General features: G+C 45.3%; 1 long non-coding RNA gene across 1 annotated transcript in view; it reads right to left on the minus strand.

Moving 5' to 3' along the window:
• Positions 1-16,123, minus strand: part of LOC308467815 — a 728,761-nt gene that overhangs the window by 408,007 nt on the left and 304,631 nt on the right. The window lies entirely within an intron of this gene.

Genomic DNA, 16,123 nt, shown 5'->3' on the forward strand with positions numbered 1-16,123 from the left:
AATTGGCTTATCTTTAATCTTCAAGCTTTTTTTGTAATGTAGACCCAATGTCAATCCTTAAGATTATCTTGTTCCAATTGGGGTACGCCTCTTACTCTCAGTTGATTCTCCCGTTCCTTCATCTGTAAAAAAGCAATTGCATTGAGGGCATCCTGTTGAATCTTCTCCACGTCAGGCACTCTCACTGTTTCCAATTCCTTCAGTCTTGTTTCGTGGGCAGCAACTTCCTCCCTGACCTCTTGAATGCCTTTTTTCACATCTACAAATTCTTGTTTCAACTCCTGTACAGTCTGCTGAGTTCCTCTCACACCTGCTCTTATGTCTGTTAACATTTGCATCACCGACTCTTCAAAAGTTGGTGCTTTAGAAGGTCTTCTATCTTTACTTTTACTTTTCTCAGACTTATCTACCCCATTAGCCATAGCTATTCCAAAGTTTCAAGGTCAGCTCACCCAGTCAGAGTCCACCAGGTTTTTAGTGCGCAGGCAGCAGCAGGCAGCCCAACAGCTTCCCTCTTTCAAAGTCTTATTCTCTTTCCTTATTTTATTTTGTTTTATTGGAACCACAAAATTAGTTCAAACAGTTCAAGGAGGGTAAAAGAAACTCTGTGTGCTATTTTAACAATCTCAGATAGCAGCAGTTACTTTGTAATCCCCAAAGAGGAAAACGAAAGTTGAATGTATCTGCTCCCTTTGTGACATAATAATGGAGTCTAGCCTTCCCCTGCCGGGAGAACCGCTTCTAAAAAGAAAGAGTCTAATCCACTGTCAAGTCTATCTCAAGCAGGGTCTCAAATCAATCAAATTCTCCCCCCTTCCCCCTGCAGAAAGAGGGGTTTGACATATTTCCTTGGAAGTTTTGACAGGTCTTTTAAAGTTACGGCTTTGGTCAGCGGTAACTGCTTTCACTTTTACTTCAGCGGAAAGGGATCGACCTCCGTAATTTAAATCCCTTTCGTTCCAATTAACTGTCCAAATTAAAATCTTTTTTACTCACAATTGTCCAATCCTTGATAATTTGGTCGGAGAAATTGGTCGCTCACAATTGCCGGACTTGGAGCTTCGCGCTATGAAGAAAGTGAGTAAATTCCACAGTACCCGCATCTCCAACCCCGCTCACTCTCGGGGCTCTTATTAGAGCTTACCGGGGAGCAGAGGAGTCACTAAGGGTACCTGCCAGAACACCAGGTCCTCAGAAAGCCCGATCTGAGGTTTTTTGGGGGCTCCGCGACACTCTCGCGGTCGCCCCAATCTTCAAAACGCTGGGGCTCTTTCTTCCGAAAGAGCTCCCGTCCACCATTAATCGCGCGGCCAACCAGAAGCCTTTTCTTTTTTTTCCTTATTATTTACTGAAATTTTATTGATGTTAGCTGCCCTGAGCCCGGCTCTGGCCGGGGAGGGCAGGGTATAAATAAAATTTATTACTATTATTATATCATTTGCTATCTGTACTCCTAGCTCTTTACTCCATTTTTGTCTTTCATATTCTAAATCGTATTTCTTCCTGTTAAGTAAAGTTTTATATAGGGCAAGTGTAGGATTTTTTGTTTTTGTTGCAGAGATTAAATCTTGTAACAGCATGGGTGTTTCCGATGCTGCTATAGCATCAGGGCCAAACTGCTTTTCCAACATATGTTTCAATTGGATATATTGCCAGTGTATTTCACTGGTTAATCCATACTTTACCTGCAAAGTCTTATATTCCACAAATTTGTAGTTCTCATCAATTAATTGATTCAGTGTCAAAATACCTTTTTCATCCAGTTTTGCCAAATTATTACAGTGGTACCTTGGGTTAGGAACTTAATTTGTTCTGGAGGTCCGTTCTTAACCTGAAACTGTTCTTAACCTGTGGTACCACTTTAGCTAATGGGGCGTCCCGCTGCCGCCACACAATTTCTGTTCTCATCCTGAAGCAAAGTTCTTAACCTGAAGTACTATTTCTGGGTCAGCGGAGTCTGTAACCTGAAGTGTCTGTAACCCGAGGTACCACTGTACTTGATTTCCAATTTTTAGTTTTGGGTTGGCCCATATTGTTAATTTCTCATGCTGGTAAGGGTCATCCTTAGTATTTTTATATACGTTCATCCAAATTTTTATGGGTGCTTTAATAGTCTCCAGATTAATGGGATATTTCTTATAGTTGTAGCTGAGATTGGTCCACCCCACAAGAGATTCAATGAAACTATATTTGAGAGTAGCCCAACTGGGATTCCTGCTTGCTCTCCAACAATTTGTCTTGCTCAGCAGGTAGGCCTGGTGATATAATTCCAGATTTGGGAGTCCAAAACCACCTTCCTTAGTTGGAAGTTGCATTTTATGTAATGATATTTTTGGCGGCTTTGTACCCCACAGGCACAATCTAACTATTTGATTTATTTTTTGAAAATATAAGTTGGGAATATATATTGGTAATCCTCTAAGAATGTATAAAAGCTTTGGAACAATAGTCATTTTGAGGACATTAACCTTTCCTCAAAGGGAAAGGTTTGGAGGTCCCCACCTTTCAATATCAAAATAAATTTCTTTTATAATTTGATTCAAATGTAATTTTACGATTTGGTTAACATCTGATGAAATCATTATACCCAAATATTTAATAAAGTCTTTGCACATCCAAAATTGATGGTTTTTATACAATGTAGCCTATTTGTATACAATGCCCTATTGGCAAAATCTCTGATTTTGTCCAATTTATGGAATAGCCCAATATTCAGCCAAAGGTTTTTATTTTCTCCATAATTATTGGAATTGTATCTTCTGGTTTTGTAATAAATAGAAGGTTGTCATCTGCAAATAATACAATTTTGTAATTTTCTTTGTTGTGTTTTACCTCCTTGATACGCTCATCTTGAATTATGACTCTTGTTAGTGGTTCCAGGCATAGATTAAATAGTAACGGAGACAGAGGGCATCCTTGTCTTGTTCCTTGTTTTAGATTAATCACATTAGATATTCTACCATTTGTAACAGTCCGAGATGTTGGATTTTTCTAAATAATTTTAATCCAGTTACAGTATTCTGTAGGGAAGCCAAATTTACATAACACGATCCCTATGAATTCTTTATAGATTCTATCGAAAGCCTTTTCTGCATCTAGTGACATTATCATAAACTCCTCTTGCTCTTTAAATTTATCAAATCTATTCTTAATCTTACATTATCTGTGGCTTGTCTTGTTTTTATAAAACCTGTTTGATTATTACCGTATTTTTCGCTCTATAACACGCACCTGGCCATAACACGCACGTAGTTTTTAGAGGAGGAAAACAAGAAAAAAATATTCTAAACAAAACAGTGGATGTATGATTTTTGTGGTTCATGCTGTGGCCACAGACATGTGATCTGACGGTGAGTTTGGGGTAGCCCAATGCAAAAATCCTGAGGATCCATGTGGGTCCATGCTTTGTAACCACGTTTTTGCGCCATTGCGGCCCCATGAAACAGTGGGTGCGTGTGTGTTTTTTGTGCAGGCTGTAGCCATGGACATGCTATGTGATCTGATGGTGAATTTGGGGTGACCCAGTGCAAAAATCCTGAGGATCCATGTGGATCCGTGCTTTGTAACCACGTTTTAAGTGGGGAGGGAAGGAAAAGCACTCAAGGGACAAGGAGCACACGTGGGGGGGGTGGAGAAGGATGCTGTTAATAATGCAGGAGAGGCTCCTCTCCGGCTTTGCTCCTTTAGAACAAGCAGGCTCTGCGTCTCTCCCTCCTCCCCAGCAAGGAAACCACGATAGTAACCACTCTGAGACAAATCAAGAAAAAGTGCGACCAACACTCTCCCCCAACAAGCACAGTGAGGTCAAAACACACACACACACAGAGAGAGAGAGAGAACTGGCCCTAAAGTTGCAGGGCGCTGGAAGTCGCAGGGGCACTGGGGGAGTGAATGGGAAGCAAGAGAAGGAGAACGATCCCTCACACACACACAGACACACAGAGTGTCAATTCTAAAGTCGCAGGGGCGCTGGGAGAGTGAATGGGAAGCAAGAGGAAAAGGAGCCCTCACACACAGAGAGACACACAGTGTGGATTCTAAAGTCGCAGGGAGAGTGAATGGGAAGCAAGAGGAGAAGGAGCCCTCACACACACAGAGAGACACAGAGTGTGGATTCTAAAGTCGCAGGGAGAGTGAAGGGGAAGCAAGAGGAGAAGGAGCCCTCACACACACAGAGAGACACAGAGTGTCAATTCTAAAGTCGCAGGGAGAGTGAAGGGGAAGCAAGAGGAGAAGGAGCCCTCACACACACAGAGACACACAGAGTGTGGATTCTAAAGTCGCAGGGAGAGTGAAGGGGAAGCAAGAGGAGAAGGAGCCCTCACACACAGAGAGACACACAGAGTGTGGATTCTAACGTCGCAGGGAGAGTGAAAGGGAAGCAAGAGGAGAAGGAGCCCTCACACACACACAGAGTGTGGATTCTAAAGTCGCAGGGAGAGTGAAAGGGAAGCAAGAGGAGAAGGAGCCCTCACACACAGACACACAGCGTGTCGATTCTAAAGTCGCAGGGGCGCAGGGAGAGTGAAGGGGAAGCAGGAGGAGGAGAACGATAGCTCAAGCACACACACACACACACACACACACACACAGCCCCTACAGTGGCTAATCCAAAATCGGACATCAGAAAACTGCAGGCAGGGACAGAGAGCAGGTGTTGTTTTAAAGCAGCCAACTCCCGCTCTGCTTCTCTCCCTCCTCCCCGGCTCCGCTAGCTGTTTCAAAGCGAGCCACGGACTGCTCACGACTGCAGCAGATTCCCCCGCCATCTGTAGGCATTCGCTCCATAACACGCACAGACATTTCCCCTCACTTTCTAGGAGGAAAAATCTGCGTGTTATGGAGCGAAATTTACGGTAAGTACCAAGTCTTGGATGACTTTTTGTAATTTTTCAGCCAGTATTGCATTCAGAATCTTTGCATCGACATTCATTAATGAAATTGGTCTGTAATTTGCACATTCAGTGGGGTCTTTGTTAGGTTTTGGTATAATTATTATTAAAGCTTCATTAAATGTTGCAACATAGACACCTTTATACCTCATAAACTCATATTGTTTCCTCATAAACTTCTAGAAGTCTGGGGACTAATAAATTTTTGAATATTTTATACTATTCTATAGGGAAACCATCTGTTCCAGGTGATTTTCCATTACCCATTGTTTCTATTTCATTCTCAATATCAGGGGGGCTGATAGCATATCTTTGTGATATTCTTCAATGGTTGGTAGTTTAATATCCTGAAAAAAGTTTTCCACCTCATCCTCTGGTATATTTTCTGGCCCTTCATATAGCTTTTTGTAGAATTTTAAAAAATTGTTATTTATATCTGTTGATGAGGTCGCTGTGATTCCCCCCCCCCCCCCCTTCTTGTTAAAGGCATTATTTGGTTCATTTTCTTCTGCTTTAGATGATTAGCTAGAATTTTTGTCGGTCTTTCTCCCTGTTCCCAATATGTTTGTCTTAGACATAATAAGCTGAACTCAATTTTTTGAGCTAGTATATTATTCAGTTCTAGTGTTTGTTGTTGTATTCTTTCATATGTAACCCTAGATGGGTTATTTGCCATATTGCCCCATAATGTTTTAAAAGTTTTTTTTAGGTTATTTTCTTTTAATTTTTGCATCTTGACCTTGTTGGCAGAGAAAGATATTTTCTTCCCTCTGATATAAGCTTTGTAGCCTTCCCATTCCTTCAGTCTTGGCGTTAATGATTTGGAGTTATTTTTAAAATATATTTGCGTAACTTGCGTTATATATTGAATGAAGTTTTTATCATTTAGTAATGATATATACCATCTCCTCATACCTTCCTGGGTATTGGATAGATTACATTCCAATATTACTGCTGAGTGATCAGCTATAATGGGAATATCAATGTCACATCGGCTAGTAAAGGAGTGTAGTGATGCTGATGTTAAAAAAAAATCAATTCTGTGCTGGGTATTGTGAATTCCTGCAAAATATGTATAGGATTTTTCCTTAGGATGGTGTAGTCTCCATGAATCCACTAAATTCCAGTATATCATATAATAATTAATTCTCTCTCTCTAACCTTCGTCTTTTTTTTCCTAGCTGTAGAAGTGGCGTCCATCTGCGGGTCTAAAATTTCATTAAAGTCTCCACCAATTATCAGATACTGATGCGATAAAGAGCTTAATCTCTTAAAACAGTTGTGAATAAACTTAATGGTCATCAGTATTAGGGGCATAGACATCGACTATTGCTATTTCTATCCCTTCTGTTTTAATTACAGTTATTAAACACTGACCATCTTCCTCTCTTATTATATCTTGCGTTTCATAAGACCAGCTGTAATGAGTATGGGTTGCTCGTGCGTAAGTTGCCGCCTCTCCTGGCTATGTTGCCTTGTTAAACCTTTCTGTCTGGACAGCCCTTCACTTCGTGGCTGCCTCAGTCGCTAGCAGAATCCGTCAGTGGGCGTTTCTTAAACCTTTTCCAACATAAAAGTTGTTTGACGCCAAGTCTCCTCCTACTCTCCCTGCGCGGAAGTCTTCTGCGCAGGGAGGGCGTGGGTAGCGGAGGACCCGTGCTCTCCCCGCTGGTGTCCAGTGAAGAGTCCTGGAGCCCTCTCGCCGATTCCCCCATCTGCCCCCCTTTATCCCTGGTGTTGCGCTGATTTGCTTCCCCATCTGCTGAGCTGCCTCTCTCCCTGCTGGGCCCTTCTCCAGCATCATTTGAGAGCCTTCCCTCCGCCTCTAGCTCCGATGTCAGTTCCCTGACATCCAACTCCCCCCCAGGACCCCCTCCACCCCTGGCCCAACCTGTTGATCCAACTTCGTCCCTTTCTTCGGCCGACGATGCGGGGAACCCCCGGAAGGAGCTGTCGCCATCCTCTGAGGATTCAAAACCCGCTTCCCACCCGTTCTGATCCCCTCCCGCGGGGTGGGCCTCCCAGTCTGATTCTTCTTCCTCCGAAGCCTCTTCTCCCTCCCCTTCGGAGGCAGAAAAACCCACAAAATCCTCTTCATCGTCTGTGGTTCCAAATTGCTCCTCCCAGAATCTCGCTAGTGGTTTGGGTTTGTCCGGGAACAGGCGGTGGAATTCCTCCACCAGATACCCGTCAGTGATCGCCTCCGCGGGAACCCACGTGTTTTCCGACCCGGGTTCTCCCTCCCAAGCTACCAAATACTCCACCTGGCGCCCTCGCCACCTTGAGTCCAGTATTTCCGTGGCCCTGTGATGGTGTTCCCTTTCTTCTACCTGCGGGTGTGTGGTGACTCCTCCCTCTCGCCCCGGGAATCCCCGTCCTTCCCTGTACGGTGAGAGTAGGGACCTATGGAACACCGGGTGTATCTTCATGCTGTCAGGCAACTTGAGCTTGAATGCCACGGGGTTCACCTGCTGTGTTGCCTCAAACGGTCCCAGCCGCCTGGGCTGCAACTTCTTGCACCCCCCTTTGAAAGGTAGCCCTTGGGTGGACAACCACACCCGGTCCCCCACCCGTATGGTCTCCCCTTCCCTGCGGTGCTTGTCTGCCTGCCTCTTGTAAGTTTCCTTGGCCCGCTCCAAGTTCATCTTAAGTTGCTGGTGCAGGGCCTCCATTTCTTCCACAAACTGCTCTGCCGCGGGTACGCTCCAACTTTCCTCCCCACTCCCCGGGAAGGCCCTGGGGTGACACCCATAATTGGCCATGAACGGGCTCATTCCCGTGGACACATGTTCAGCGTTATTGTACGCAAATTCAGCCAGCGCTAGTTTCTTTACCCAATCGTTCTGCCTCTCGCTGACGTAGCAGCGTAGGTATTGCTGGAGTATACTGTTCGCTCTTTCTGCTTGCCCGTTGGTTTCCGGGTGTCTCGCCGTTGGTTTCCGGGTGTCTCGCCCACTTCGACCTGCAGCAAGCTCATGAGCTTCCTCCAGAAACGGGAAGTAAATTGTTTCCCGCGGTCGGAGATAACCCTCGAGGGAGCCCCATGCAACCTGAAGATGTGATCTACAAACAACCTGGCTGTTTCCTCTGCCGTGACCGCATGTGAGCAAGCTATAAAATGGCACATTTTTGTCAGTAGGTCGACCACTACCATGACCGCTGTCTTCCCCCGGGACTTGGGCAAATCGGTCAGAAAATCAATGGACACCACCTCCCAAGATTTTCCCGGCGTGGGTAAGGGTTCCAGTAATCCTGCGGGGGCAGCCCGCTCCCCCTTTGCCAGCAGTCGCACCCCCGTACATATTCCCGTACATCCTCCCTCACCCTTGGCCACCAGAACTGCCTGGTGACGAGCAGCATGGTTTTGTGCTGTCCAAAGTGTCCAGCTGTAGGGTTGTCGTGGAGTTGTTTGAGTACCTTCCCCCTTAGGGTCTCCCCCGGTACATACAGCGCCCCCTTATAGTGCAGCACCCCTTCCTTCTCCTCAAACCCTCCTTGGGTTTCTCTTCCGTCTCGGAGTTCCCGGATTTTAGTTTGTGCGAACACGTCGTTTCTAGTAAGCCCGGCCAGTTCTCGTTTCCCAACCAAGGCTCCCCCCCACACCCATCGGTCCTCGGGGATCACGTGTCGGATCTCCGGCGGCCCCTCTCCTTCCATGTACTCCGGCTTCCGGGAGAGAGCATCTGCTCTCACGTTTTCCTCTCCTGGCACATATCGGATTTCGAAGGAAAACTTGGAGAACTCCTGTGCCCATCGAATCTGTCTCTGGTTGAGCACTCGTGCGGTCCTCCAGTATTCCAAGTTCTTGTGATCTATACACACCTGGATCTTGTGCTGCGCCCCTATTAGTAGATGTCGCCATCGACGAAACGCCGCATAGATCGCAAGCAGTTCGCGGTCATACACAGTATAGTTTTGCTCCGACTTGTTCAGCTTTCTCGAGAAAAAGGCACATGGTTTCCATTCCTGCTTGCTCCTCCCTGGCTGCAAAAGAACCGCCCCAATGGCTCTGTCGGACGCGTCGGTCTCTAGCCTCATGGGTTTCTCCAGATCTACGTGCAGGAGCTGCTCTTCCGAAGCGAACGCCTTCTTCAGTTTTTCAAAGGATTGCTGGGCCTCCTCTGTCCAGACGAACTTCCTTTTGCTACTGAGACAATCTGTGATGGGCGCTGTCAAGTGGGCGAAGTTCTTGATGAACTTCCTGTAGAAGTTGCTGAACCCTAGGAACCTCTGCACGTCCTTCCGGGTTTTGGGCGTCTTCCACTCCAGCACTGCCTGCACCTTGCTTGGGTCCATCGCTAAGCCTTTGTCTGACAACTTGTACCCCAGAAACTCGACTTCTCTGGCGTGAAACTGACATTTTTCCAGCTTGACCCGCAACTGGTGCTTCTGCAGCCGTTGTAACACTTCCCTGACGTCTCTAACATGTTGCTTCTCATTGTCCGAATAGATTAAGACGTCGTCCAAGAAGGCTACGCAGTTCTTGTACAGCAGGGACCCCAACACGTGGTGCATGAAAGCTTGAAAACAGGCGGAGCTTGACTGTAATCCAAAAGGCATAACTAGGTACTCAAAGGCCCCCAGGGGTGTGAACATTGTGGTCTTCCATTCGTCCCCCTCCCTCATCCTAATCAAGTTGTATGCTCCCCTGAGATCAAGCTTGGTAAAAATTTTCCCCTGCCTCACCCGTGTTAAAATGTCGTCAATCCTGGGCATCGGGAAGGTGACACTGGTTCCGACACCAAATTGACGGCCCTATAGTCCACAACGAGCCTGGGTTGATTAGTGTCTTTTTTGTCCACAAAGAACACCGGAAGAGTCCTGGAACCCTCTCGCCGATTCCCCCATCTGCCCCCCTTTATCCCTGGTGTTGCGCTGATTTGCTTCCCCATCTGCGGAGCTGCCTCTCTCCCTGCTGGGCCCTTCTCCAGCATCATTTGAGAGCCTTCCCTCCGCCTCTAGCTCCGATGTCAGTTTCCTGACACCACCCTTTCCTAAATAGAATCGTGACTCCCTTTGCATTTTCATCTAGATTTGTTGAAAAAACTTCTTTTACCCATTGACTTTTCAAAGTTTGTGCCCCTTGTTCTGTCAAATGTGTTTCTTGTAATAGTCCTATATCAGCCTTTAATGACTGAAAATAGTTAAGTGTTAGGATCTGTTTTTTCCTTTCCTTTAATCCCTTGGCATCCATACCTATAATTCTCATATTATAAATTGCAGCTTTTATCTATAGGGTCTCTCATCCTCTATTTTTATCTTTGTCAAAGTTTTGGGAAGGCTTAGTATGAACCAAATATATTGCAAATTATTATCACTCTAATTAGAGACATCTATTAACCGTGCTTGTATTTAACATATGGATTGTGAAACAAAGTTAATTCACCTTCTTACATATCTAAATATAGAGAGAGCAGATACTACCCGATCAATTTAATACACCCTGTAATTAAATTTTAAGTATTTCCAATCAAATAATTAGTATTTGAAAATATTCAAAGAGGGATAGAGAGAGAAAAGAGAGGAAACTAGGAAATAGCTCTAGCTACAAATAGGAAGAGTTCTGAAAAGGTAGGCACAAATATATACAAATGACCAACAATTTATAATAATAGTAACAGTACTAACGATAAAAAAGGAAAAAGAAAACAACTTAGTGAGAAATATTGCTCAGGGTAAAGGTCCTGCAGGCTTCCGTGGTTCATATCTGCTTTCCCCGGACCTCTGAGCACAGCAGAGTAAACACGGCGTATTTAGCCTTTTAGCCTTCTGCCCTCTGTGCTTGCCTTTAGTGTGCATAAATCAAAAGTCCAGTCAGCTTCTCTAATCTAGAAGCGTTTATTTACAGCAGTATAAATCATCATCCAGTGTCTGGTAAAAAGTACATCTCTGTTCCGTACAAAAAGGAATCCAGAATAACAGAACAAAGAAACAGATCCCGGATGTGTGACGTAGGATCTCTCCGCCCCCTCAGAAGGCAGGACATACGAACTGAGGTGTTTAACCCTGTAAGCTCAGGTTCTCCTCACACTTAGTACACTTAACAATAAAACACAAATAGATAACAAAAGAAAAAAAGAAAAAATGCATGACTTCCGCTCTGTAGAAGACGCAAACATTCACCCCTTCGAGCTCCTAATTTCACCAATATAATGGTTGGGAGCTTTTGACTTAGCACATAAGGATTTAAAGGAATTGTCGATTTGCTTCATTTCCCCCTTTTGATTATCAACTTACCGTATTTTTCGCTCTATAGGACGCACATTTTCCCCTCCAAAGATGAAGGGGAAATGTGTGTGCGTCCTATGGAGCGAATGCAGGCTCCTTGGCTTTGCGGCGACGCACCTGACCTGGAAGCCGGAGGAGGAACAGAAGGGTTTCCTTCTGTTCCTTCTCCAGCTTCGCTGAAGGGGCGCTGTGCCTTCTCCCTCTCTGCGCAGCGCCCCTTGAGCGACGCGCCTGTCATGCGAAGCCGGAGGAGGAAGAGAAGGGACAGGACGCGCCTGTCCTGGCTTCTGTCTTAGCCCTGCACAGCCTCTTCGGGCAGGGGAAGCCTTCATCCCGCTGCCCTGAAGAGGCTTGGCGCGGTTATCCCAGAGGCCAGAACAGCCACACGGTATCCCAGAAGCCAGATTCCTCTTGCTGTTCTGGCTTCTGGGATTCAGAATAATTTTTACTTGTTTTCCTCCTCCCAAAACTAGGTGCGACCTATGATCCGGTGCACCCTATGGAGCGAAAAATACGGTATATACATAAGTAAACAACATATAATTACATGGTTTGAGACTTATTGAATGACAAATCAATATTTCCACGGCATTTCGACTTTAATAGTGGTATAAAACCAGTTGACTATTAACCTGAGGGTATATAGAATTCCACCATTATTAAATTACTAATATATCTAGAGTTTCATGGCTCTATGCCAAAGATACTTTGTTCAGATGGTGAGTCAACATGAGTTGGAGGTTCTTCAAGCACAAAGGTCAGGTCAAAGAAGACCTTCAAAATGGAGGGCATTACCCCACACCATTTTCAATTAGAGTAGGAGAAAAAGGAAAAGCCCCCCTACCCTTCACCATGGCTCTTTATCCACAATTTATTGCTTGGAGGTAGGATATCGCATTATCATGGTTTTGAAAACGGCGCAGTTCATCATTTATCTTTAAGCAGAAAGTAGCTGGGAATATTGTAAAGTGTTGTATTTTTAATTCCCTTGATACACTCAAGCAGCAACTTACACATGTACTTCAAGAGAAAATCTCCTCAAAACCTGGTCATAGCAACCTATTAAATCAAAGGAACGCAGTCATGAAGGGGCTAACACCCCAGAAACCCCTGCCAATCACTGGGACTCCAATAACGGATGATATGGCAGTCTGCCTGGCGGAAGCTCCTCATACACCGTCGCAACGCAGACTCCCTTCACCTCTACTAATAGATCTGCAATCAACTACCTCATCCTCCGCCTTAAAGAGCAATACGCCAAACACCCCTCATCCTGGTAATCTGTCAATGTCCTATTCTTCTATGCCTGACCTGGAGTCCTCATCCAGTGCGGTCCAGGCAGATGACTGTATATCCTCGTCCTTTGCCAGTCAACCTCTTTTGGTAGAACCTCATGTATCCGCAACCTCTTCAAGCCAATATATAAACGTTAAGGAAGCCACTGCGCAAAGAGACAGCTCAGGCTTTATTGAAGACCCTGCTGGCCACATCAATCAAATTACCACCCCTTCGATACCTTCGGCTGTATCACGCCTGGCGCTGTCTCAGACCCTTGGCAATGCTTCTTCCACCAGCAACCAGAGTAACTGACTAGCACATAGTCCCTCCTCAAACTGCTTCAATGTGCTATCCTGGAATGTGGCGGGATGGACGTCCAAACAGGATGGCGGGGATATGATAGAGTTTTTAGCGAAATTCCAGATTATGGGTATACAAGAGACCTGGTGCTTAGAATCGTCACCCCCCCCTTCCCTACTGGGCTATGACGCCTTTGTGATTCCTGCGACCAAAACACATTTGTTTGGGCGCCCTAGTGGAGGCCTGGTAACATTTGTTTCGCAGGAGCTTCAACTTAATATCTCTCCTCTCTTTTGGTTAGAGAGTAATTGCATTCAAACTTTACACATCACTAACAGCCCGGTTGGGGACTTCATATGTGTAAACTTGTACAATCCATCTACCTACTCCTCTTCTCATTCAAATCAGCTTTGGGAGGATTTAAGATTTATCCTCGATAAATCTGTGGCTGAATTTCCAAAGTCAGAGATCCTTATAATGGGGGACTTTAATGCCAGAATCGGAGCAGATATAACCTCATTCACCGATAAGTCGCAATTATTCATAGAAGAGGAGTGGTTTCCTACGTGGAATTCACACGATAAGACCATTAATAGGGCTGGCATCATACTGCTGGAGTTTACCATAAACTGCGGGCTGCACAGCTTGCATGGCACACCCAAAGACTGGTCCGGGGGATTCTATACTTTTCTAGGATCTAGAGGGGCAAGCGTTATAGACTACATCTGGTCCTCCTCGGCATTTAATGATAAGGCATATTGTTTCAATGTGTTCAGCAGAACCGAAAGTGACCACCTTCCAATCGCCATCTCCTTCCTCCACACACAGCTGGGGCTTCCCAGCTCACTCCACCCCCAGGATCCACTGATCTTAGCTCCCGGACGTAAGAAGTGGGATTTCTATCTGGAGCAAGACATAAAAGTCCTCCTAAATTCCCCTGAGATCCTAGCCCTGAAAGCTCATCTGTTAACAATGAATGTGAATCATTTCTCAACTTTCCAGCAAATTCTAGCCTTCTTGCTTCCTTCACTTACGAAACCTTCCCGTGCGATTCTAACCTGGAAGAATCAAACTTGGTTCGACCAAGAATGCAAACAGTGCAGAAGTAGGCTTAGATTTCTTCAGTCTGATATGAAATCAGACAGCACCCAGAGCAAAATCAGGGAGTTAGCCCAATTCCGTTCATACTACAAGAAGCTGCTCCATCATAAGAAATTGTTCTTTGCGAAAGAACGCTGGACGGCACTGTCAGTGGCCATTAAAACCCGTGACGACAAGAAATTCTGGAATTTAATTAATGCAGGTTTAAGACCCCCCTCATTCATCGCTAATAACATCACAGCAGCCAGTTGGCACTCTCACTTTGCTCAGCTGTATTCCGCCCCAGATCCCGAAGTAAATGTTGTCTCCACTCTTCCAGCATCTGCCTTGCCCACCTGGGAGCCAGTCTCCCCAGAGAGATGTATACAACTAATCAGCACGCTTTCAGGGGATAAATCCCCGGGGGAGGATATGATACCACTTGAGGTATTCTTATCGAACCAGACGTGGTGGGCCCCTATTTTAGCATCTCTCTTCACCACTATTAATGCTACTCTTAAGATTCCACCTAATTGGAAACAGAGCATAGTCATCCCAATACATAAAAAGGGGGACCCACAAGATCCGCGTAACTATCAACCTATCAGCCTGCTGGACATATCATACAAGGTCTACTCTAGATTCTTGCTAGAGAAATTAATCGAGTGGGCAGAAGAAACAAAGCTATTCCACCCGGAACAGGCTGGCTTCCGTAAAGGTCACAGCACATCTGGCCAATGTCTTGTTCTATTTACCCTGATTGATAAATACCTAAACAGGTTCAACTGCAAACTACACGCGGCTTTTGTGGACCTGACCTCCGCCTTTGACTCCATCCCCAGAGATAGGCTATGGCAGAAGCTTAGTTACACTAACATAGATAAGAGACTCCTCCACCTTCTTATGGAAATTCATAATGACATATCGGCCAGAGTAAAATTCGGCCCTTTGGGAGCTCTATCTGATCCTTTCCCTCTGAATAAAGGGGTCAAACAGGGCTGCCTCTTGGCCCCTTTTCTATTCAATTTCTACATCAATGACATCGTTACAACCATGAAGGCCCTAAATCAATCTGCCCCCTCTTTACAACAGCTCAAGATCCCCATATTACTCTATGTGGACGACATGGTGATACTGTCTTTAACCAAGCAGGGCTTAAACAACATGCTCAGAGGGCTCATGACATATTGTGACACCAACTCCCTCAAAATCAATTTCGCCAAAACCAAAATTCTTACTTTTGGCATGAAAACTCGGAAGCCTTTCTGGAATTTTGAGGGCCACTCTATTGAATATTGTTCAGCATTCAAGTATTTGGGTATCACTTTTCAGCATGGGCTTAGCTGGTCAGCTCACCTAAATATGACCATCCTGGCTGCCCGTAGAACCATCAAAGCTTTGGAGAAATTCTTCTATGCAAAAGGCGGCCAGTTGGTTCCACCAATCAGAAAAGCATTTATCAGCAAAGTCCTCCCGATGTTACTGTATGGGGTTGAAATCTGGGGGTGGAATTTAAAAACACTACAACGGCTGGAGATTCTGCAAAACTCTTTTGCACGAAAGATACTGGGCCTCCCCAAGGGCTCAGTTGCTGCACAGTTAAGAACAGAACTGGGCCTCCCCTCCATTGTTGCGAGAGCCCACATTAGAATCATTAGTTTTTATTGTAAATTAATCAATGCCCCAGGTTCCCTACTAGCTAGGCAAGCCTTTTTAACTTGTTCTCATTCCAACAAATGGTCCAAGGCCATGGAGACTATTACTGCACGCTACTCCCTCCCAGATCTCGACACGCTGTCATCTTGGGACCAACATAAAATCCGGGCCTGGATTCTTACAAGAGACGAGGCCATGGACCGGGCACAGTCCACTACAGCTCGCCTCTCCATGTGGCTCCCTAAAGTGAAAGTGGTAAGATCACTTGCCAACTACTTGATAGACCTGACGGAGCCCAATTTGAGAAGAGCGTTTACTATGGCCCGTTTCCATTCTATACCCACGGCCTTCCTGCAGGGGATTTACTCTAAGACCCCTATTACTCAGCGTTTATGTCCATGCACAATGAATGAAGTAGAGGACTTCATACATTTCTTTTTCTACTGCCCTATTTATGAGCCAATAAGACCTAAGCTCGTCCACCATTACATCTAAGGAAGACTGTTTGAAATCGCTTCTTGTGGACGCAAATCCCCAAATTTCACGTGGGGTGGCAATCTTTATAGTGCAGGCTCTGAAACTCAGGGCTACTCTGACTGGGTAGTGAGTCCTAGACCTGGACCTGTTTTAATTCTTTTTATTACTTTTTTAACCCAATGTGCCGAGCCTATTTTGGGGCCATTTTATGT

This window comes from Podarcis pityusensis (assembly GCF_964106645.2).
Source record: "Podarcis pityusensis genome assembly, chromosome: W".
In the NCBI taxonomy this organism is placed as follows: Eukaryota; Metazoa; Chordata; class Lepidosauria; order Squamata; family Lacertidae; genus Podarcis; species Podarcis pityusensis.